The sequence below is a fragment of the Rosa rugosa genome, chromosome 2, assembly GCF_958449725.1.
Source record: "Rosa rugosa chromosome 2, drRosRugo1.1, whole genome shotgun sequence".
Classification (NCBI taxonomy): Eukaryota; Viridiplantae; Streptophyta; class Magnoliopsida; order Rosales; family Rosaceae; genus Rosa; species Rosa rugosa.
In genome coordinates this window covers 16,660,419-16,666,946 of record NC_084821.1, presented here as the reverse complement: position 1 = coordinate 16,666,946, position 6,528 = coordinate 16,660,419, and the positions used below count along the sequence as shown (strand labels likewise).

Genomic DNA, 6,528 nt, shown 5'->3' with positions numbered 1-6,528 from the left:
ATTTGGTTGAAGTGGACAGGGATTCAGTTTTGTGTTTAGGACGCGGTTGCATCTAGATAAATTTGGTTCTAGATTGCCTACATACCCTTTGCGGGATCAAACCACATGTAGTTCCGGCATTTGAGATTTAAATGAGTAGATGACCCATTTATTTTGGATTTGTGTTTGGGAGATTTGAAAAGTTTAGAGCCTTTGAATTTTGTGTGATTTGGGAATGATTTGATTTTCTGGTACTGGGAGAATTTGACTGGAGTCAGTGATCCATTTGGGACTGGTCGAATTTGACTGGCGGAGTCAGGGATTCTGTTTGGAGTTGTGGTTGCATCTAATGGATCGCTAGACTGCCTACATATCCTATGAAGGGGATCAAACCACTGTAGTTCAATAGAATCGGTATTTCTGATGTTCGTACCAACTTTTGGGTTCGACGGATGTATATATTTTGAACCCTTCAAATCTATTTCTTTTGGACATCCAATTTGGTAGTGTGTCCGCTGATCTGATTCGGGGACCCAATGTACTGAGGTTTGCAGTGGGCCTTGAAATTTGGAATGGGCTTTGGGCTACAAATTAATCGGGCCCGAGCTTCTGAGGTGAATTGATTTAGACACCCGTTGTGTTGAACTTCTGAGGTTGGGCTCTGTGACTTGAGATTGGCTTCGCACTGCCAGGAAGTTCAAATGGGCCCAAATTTCTGTAACAAAAGGTGATCTGGACACCCAGGCTTTTTTCCTTCGGACTTAAATCAAGCCCAGCTGTATTTCTTGCCTCTAGCTCATCAAAAACATTGATTATCACCTGTTCTTTATCTCCAGCGCAGAGTCAGGTACCTTCTAAACTCTTCATTTCTTCTTGACGCGAGCTTTTATCAATTGCGACCAAGCTATGATCAATCAGAAACTGACAGAGGCTTCTCAATTTCTTTGCTGCTGCAGATTGAGCATCCAGTTCAACAGTTAGACGAGCGACTGGTGTCCAAAGTTGGTGCCCATTTTGATCTCGAGTACGGTTCGAGTCCCTTTGTGTATCAGCTAATTCAATTAATCTTGTATGTAGCTTGTTGTCCTGTTTGCTATCACACCACCGCTTCAATTAAAAGTAATTGCCACCATTCTTTGTCATCTTCTTTCTTTTGATTGAATATTGATTGTTGCATGCTTTCCTTTGATTGAGAGATGAGCACGTAGCTAGGCATTATATTTCTTGGTCTGACTTGTATTCAAAACCAACTTTATATTTATTTAAAGCTTTGACTTGCAGCACGTTATATATATATATATATATATATATATATATAGCTATTCATCATTTTGAACATTCCTCCACAATCAATGTTTCTGAAAGGGAAGCTTGTTTGCTTGACATCTGCAGCATCACTCTTAGAGACAAAGTAATTGCTTTAAATTTCACCTCTGTTCACCACCGCTTCACTGCCGTTTCAATTCAAAGCACTCACCAAAAACAATTAACCTTGTTGTACTTTGTCTTTCCTGTTAACTTTCAATTACAATTTATTTTAAGACTTTTGTGCTTTGTATCCAGGCTTAATTGTGTCTCCTCCACCGCTGCTTTTGTATTCATTTAGCAAAAGGACACCTTGATCATCTCTGTTGACAAAGCGAGTATAGAGTCTCTGAGATAATATTCTTATGTGTCCGTAGCTTTGCTTTAAGTTTGTCTTTCCTTTCCTTTTTGTTTGCAGGTTGCTAGAAGCACTCCAAGAGAACATCAAGGGTGAGCTTTTCTCTCCAGACACCGATTTTGATGATTTGTCTTGCTTAGTCAATTCTTTGTGTGGCTTGTTTGCAGTGGTGCAAGGCCATTTGTTGTGTTGCGGTGGAAGGGAAGGCAGGAAGTAGAAGGCTTTTTGATGGGGATTCTCGTTGACTTTCAGAGTAGATGACACTCTGTTTGCTGCTGCAAAGCACTTGCTGATATTCAACAAGGCTAAAAATATTCCACCGGATTGGTCATACACTCATTGATACACATGTATCGTAAACGAGATTGCGACCGCTCCGGGGACCTCCATAGCTCCATAGTGACACAAGTAAAAGAGATGCTGCACAGAAAAAATGAAGTAGCATTGGTGGATCAGAGAGGCCCCAACCTTTTGGTTGTTGGCTTGTCGGCTCCTCCCTTGAATAAAATTGCTGAACACTTCTCTTCTCTGTAGCAGTGCTTCGCCTCTCTTGATGTGTTTTCTGTGTCCGCTTCTGCTCCCCTCTAGCCTTTTCTGCTCCTCCTTCGTTGCCTCTCTGCCCCCTTTTGTTGTTGTAGAGAGCCTTTTTATAGGCAGCTGAGGATCACAGTATGAGTTGAAGATGACGATCGCTCCCATTCAAATTCAAATTTGAATATATGATCAAAGCAGCAACTAACTCCCATTATCCACGTTGAAAATCTGGTGGCTTTTGTTTTCCTTGTTGGATGGATAATTTCAAATCTCACCTATCTTGAATTGGTCTCCAATCTGAAGCATATCCAAGACTTGTTTTGAAACTTGATTAATTGCTTCGTACAAAAGAGCATTACTGATTCATCTTGGTTGCTTTTTTTCTTATTTAAACTTAGAGATCTGCAGGTGTTCTTTTCCTTTGTTTTTGCTTTGTGTTACAATGAAGCAAGGAGTCCACTCTTTCATATTTTACAAACCCAGTAGTAGTTAACTTGGATACTACTATATTATTCAAGGCTTGCAATGTGTATTTTTGCTTCCTCTTCTCACTATAAGTCTTGTGCTTTTAATTGTCTAAGCACTCAACAAAATTTGAGGAACAAGGACCCATTAAAAAAAATGAACCTGTTAATTTTCGGTCTCAACACTAACCTTGCTAGAGGGTCTGCCTTGGCGTTCTTCTCGCTGGGGATCTGCGTGATGGAGTGAAATTTCAATTTTCCAAGTAGGCGTTTCACATACCCCAAATATGCCATTAGTTGCTTGTCTTTGGCATGAAAGCTGTCGTTGACCTGGTTGACGACAAGTTGAGAGTTGCTGAATATGTTGACGCTATCAGCGCCCGAATCTATGGCGAGGAGCAGACTTGCGATGAGCGCTTCATATTCCGCCATGTTGTTAGAAGCTTTGAAGTTGAATTTTAGACTCAACGTGCAGTCCCCCTGGCCCTGTATGGATGACTCCAGCGCCACAAGCCTTGGCGCAGGCCGAGCCGTCAACATGGAGGTTCCATTCTGACTGATGCTCGGTAGGGAATACGTCGGTTGTTGTTATGGCGGTGTTGTCCGTTGGTGTCCCGGAAGTGGGTTCCACCTGGCACTAAGTGAGCTCAGTGATGAAGTCTGTTACTGCTTGGCCCTTCATGGCTGTTCATGGTTTGTACTCGATGTCAAACTCGCTGTGCTCGATTGCCCACTTGCTTAGGCGGCCAGAGTGCTCAGGGCTTTGCATGACCTGCCTCAGTGGTTGATTGGTCAAGACATGGATGGTGTGAGCATGAAAGTATTGGCAGAGGCGTCTAGCGGCAACAATGAGTGCTAGGGCTAGTTATTCAAGGGGGTATACCTTGTTTCAGCTCTGATCATGCCCCTGCCGGCATAGAACACCAGGAGCTCTCCCTGTCCTTCCCTTCGTATAATAGCGCAACTTACCGCTGATGCTGATACCTCTAGGTATATGAATAGTATTTCACCTTGTACAGGTCTAGAGAGAAGTGGGATTGTCGCTAGATATTCCTTCAAACTCTGAAACGCCGCCTCACAGTCTGGCATCCAATCCAGCTCCTTGTGGTGGGACTGCTTCATAGCTTTGAACAATGGGAGGCATCTGTCAGTAAGCTTTGAGATGAAGCAAGATAGTTCTGTTAGCTTGCCTTGGAGGATTTGAACATGCACCTTCTCCTCAAGGGACTTCATATTGAGGATTGCCTAAACCTTGTCGGGGTTAGCCTCTATGCCCCGCTCGCTAACAATGTAACCCAGAAATTTACTAGCGATGACACCAAAGAAGCATTTTTCTAGGTTGAGGCGCATACCATAAGCCAAGAGAATGGCGAATATAATGCGAAGGTTAGCCACATATCCACTAGCCTTGACACTTTTGATGAGCATGTCATCCACGTATACCTCTATTATCTTGCCAAGGTGCTCCTCGAACATGGCATCCATTAACCACTGATATGTGGCGCCTGCATTCTTGAGTCCAAAAGGCATGACATTGTAGCAGTATAGGCCTTTATTGGTTGTGAAGGTGGTGCACTCTTGATTGCTGGGGTGCATTTTGATTTGGTTGTAGCTGGAGAAAGCATCCATCATGCTAAGCAGCTCGTGTCCTGCTGTGGCGTCGACAAGTTGGTCGTTGCGCAGTAGCGGGAAACTATCCTTAGCTCGTGTCCTGCTGTGGCGTCGACTAGTTGGTCATTGTTCAGGCCCATAAAGTCTACGCACATTCGCCATTTACCGCTGGACTTTTTTACCATTAGAGATCCACTGCAGATAGTTGACTTGGCGGATGAACCCAATGCCCTACAGCTTGGTTACCTCTTCCCTAATTGCACATATCTCTCCTTGTCAAAGGCTCTCCTTTTTTGTTTGACTAGGAAGAAGGATGGCTTGATGCTTAGCTTATGTATAATGATATCAGGGGAGATGCCAGGCATATCTGCGTAGGACCATGCAAATACAGCGGCGTTTTCTCTAAAAAAATGTGTGAGCTCCGCTGCTATCTCAGGGGAGAGTTGGGGGCCGATGAGGATTATCCTGTCATGATGCTCGTCGGAGATACTGATGATCTGCAAGGACATCTCAGGGTTGACATGCTCCTTTTTGACATATTTTTCTTCGTCATCCCTGGGATCGTCCATTTTATCCGTTAGCAACGGCTGACCTCCTACTGTTAGGATTTCATGGCGGCGCATCGAGCGTGTCACCATTGTTGAGTAACACTCTCGTTTGAGTTTTTGGCTTCCTCTTACACAACTTGTGCTGTTGGGGGTGAGGAATTTCATGAGTAACATGTATCCGGCAATGATGCATTTCAACTTATTGAGTGCTGGCTGACCGATAATGGCGTTGTAAGAGCTGAAGCAGTCGACGACAATGAACTCAGTGTGTACCTTTGTTGTGCAAGGACTTATTCCGATGGACATGCGCATGGTTCATGGTCCTAGAGGAGTTTTCTATTGCGCTCGACCTGATTGTAATAGCCATTGAAGATGACATTATCGGCGGATCCGCTATTGATTAGCTCTCTTCCCACTGACCACTTGTCGAGTATTGCGTGATTTGCGTCGATTAAGAATGGGTCGTCGTGTGGAAGGTGTACGCCTCATTTCTCTTCCTCGGAGAAAGTTATGGGTTCCCAGCCGGATTTTGGTAGCTTAATGATTCTCTTGTAGTAGATGTTGCAAATTTCTTTTGGGTGGTTGGAGCGTGCATAGCGCTTTCTCGCCTTGTGTGACATGTTTCTGATTCGTGCGCTGCCATTGATAGTGTTGATGCGGCACATGGGCTCAATGTTGGTGACTACTAGGGCTGGCTGGCGAACTTTGAATTGCTCCAATTTTCCATCATGGTACAATGTTTCTATTGCTATTTTCAGGGCGTTGCAGTTGTTGGTGTTGTGACAGCTATCTTCGTGGTATTTGCACCACTTACCAGTGTTCCTCAGTTTTCTCACTCTTGGGTATTTTCACGGCAGCGGCGGAGGGATGTGATCATAAATTTCCTCATAGGAAGCGGTGAGTGCTGTGAATACTGCATACTGCTGGGTGGATACTGCCTGCTTGTTGTTGTGGTTGTCGATATGAAAAGACTGATTACCTTTGTTGTCATACTGCTGATCTTTCTGCCGCTTATATATCCTGGTAGTTGCCCTGTTGCCACTCTTTTTTTTTTGTCATTCGGAGGTGTAGCGGAAGATTCGTTGGCGGTTTCCTGCTAAGAGGAGGAAGGCTGAGTTGCTTTGGCGGGGGTTGGTGGTGGCGGCGCATCTCCATATGTAATGTACTCCGCCTGTGCGTGGAGAACCGCCTCACCCATGCGGTGGTCGTATGCCGCGTTTGGGCAGTTGTAATTGAGATGGTAAAGGAATGGTCCCTTTAAGAGCCCTTATTTGAAGGCTGCCACTGGCATTATCATGTCAAGGTCGCGACATCGAGATGCGGAGGCTCTCCATCTTGTGACAAATATCTTTAATGATTCCTCAGCGCCCTGGTTGACGTTGAATAGCTGGCTGGTATTATGGTATCCCGCTGCCAAGAGGATGAACCGCGACAAGAAAGAGTTTGGAAACTTGGAGAATGAATCAATGGATCCGGGTGGGCACTCAAAGAACCAATTCATTACCTCGCTATCCAGCGTTTCACTGAATAGGTGACAGAGGGTAGCGTCGTCGAACCCCTTGTTATTAGTGACCTTTTTGAATGTGTCTATGTGGACGAAGTGGTTCTTTAAGGCCGCTGTATTGAGCCAATTTGGGCGTTTTTTCGTAAGCCGGCCGAACGACCTGCAAGATTCTGGCGGCAAATGGGCATGGACTTGTTGCGAAAAGTGGGTTTTGTACTGCCCCCA

General features: G+C 44.7%; 1 long non-coding RNA gene across 3 annotated transcripts; it reads left to right on the top strand.

Annotated features, from left to right (window-relative positions):
- The first annotated feature begins 365 nt into the window (after positions 1 to 365).
- On the top strand, positions 366 to 2,688 carry LOC133733103 (uncharacterized). 3 transcript variants are annotated; one of them, XR_009857494.1, is made up of 3 exons: positions 366 to 826; positions 936 to 1,098; positions 1,703 to 2,688. It is a non-coding gene; the product is annotated as an uncharacterized LOC133733103 (long non-coding RNA). The 3 variants fall into 3 exon arrangements; XR_009857492.1 differs by lacking the exon at positions 366 to 826 and having other exon boundaries at positions 833 to 1,003; positions 1,703 to 1,734; positions 1,810 to 2,688; XR_009857493.1 differs by lacking the exon at positions 366 to 826 and having other exon boundaries at positions 833 to 1,098.
- Positions 2,689 to 6,528: the final 3,840 nt, after the last annotated feature.